Genomic DNA, 1,283 nt, shown 5'->3' with positions numbered 1-1,283 from the left:
TTACCCGGTATCGACGTCAGACTGACTGGCCTGTAATTTCCCGGATCTCCTCTGGAACCCTTTTTAAAGATGGGAGTGACATTAGCTACCTTCCAGTCCTCAGGAATGGAGGCTGATTTTAAGGAGAGATTACATATTTTTGTCAGGAGATCCACAAGTTCACAATTGAGTTCTTTCAGAACTCTTGGATGTATGCCATCTGGGCCTGGTGATTTATCAGTTTTTAAGTTGTTTATCAGTTTTAGGACCTCCTCTCTCGTCACCTCAATCTGACTCAGGTCTTTCAACACCCCTCCCGAACTCAGCGGCTCTGGAGTGGGCAAGCACCTCTCATCTTCCACAGTGAAGTCGGAGGCAAAAAATGCATTTAGCTTCTCAGCCATTTCCCTATCATCCTTCAGTACTCCTTTTACCCCTTGGTCATCCAAGGGCCCCACTGCCTCCTTGGGTGGTTTCTTGCTTCTAATGTATTTGAAGAAAGTTTTATTGTTGGTCTTTACGTTTTTTGCTATATGCTCCTCATATTCCCTTTTTGCCTGCCTGATCACAGGCTTGCATTTTATTTGCCACAGCATGTGTTCCCTTTTATCAACCTCACTGAGACTAGCTTTCCACCACTCACAGGAATCCTTCTTACCTTTTACAGCTTCCATTACTTTGTTTGTTAACCATGCAGACTTTTTTCTGTACTTATTTGTGCCTTTCCTAACCTGTGGTATATATTTTTTCTGAGCTTCTAGGATTGTAGTTTTAAATAGTCTTCAAGCTTCCCCAATGGTTTTTGACCCTTTCTACTTTTCCATTCAGTTTCCTCCTCACACTTCCCCTCATATCAGAGAAGTCACTCCTTTTAAAGTTAAAAGTTATAGATTCTCAGGCTTGGCTTTTGAATTTTTATTTAGATCACTTGTATGCCTCCCTGAAGGGACCCAAAGTGGTTCACAGCTAAGACACCAATTACTGCACAATAAAACAGGATATCTGGTGTGGCCTTGGTTGACAATTGGCATCCTAGGATCCAATCTGGGTCCCAAGCCTTCCCATGAGAGTTTACAATCCCAAGGACTCCCATCATTATACATCTCAGCTGCTTTCTTGCCTTGCAAGCTGAAACCGGAGCAAAGGGTTCTCAGTTCCACTCCTCCCCAGTGGAGATGGCAAAGCAGACTTGGTGGGATCCCCTCCTATATGATGTGCAATCCTTTTTGCTGGGAATGCTTGGATCAAACAGAAGAGTCAGTTGCTCAGAGGCACAAGGGAATAGCAGTGTGAGAGCTGCAGCA

Source organism: Gekko japonicus, unplaced genomic scaffold, assembly GCF_001447785.1.
Source record: "Gekko japonicus isolate JY-2015 unplaced genomic scaffold, Gekko_japonicus_V1.1 scaffold655, whole genome shotgun sequence".
Taxonomy (NCBI): Eukaryota; Metazoa; Chordata; class Lepidosauria; order Squamata; family Gekkonidae; genus Gekko; species Gekko japonicus.
This window is presented reverse-complemented; position numbering follows the sequence as displayed.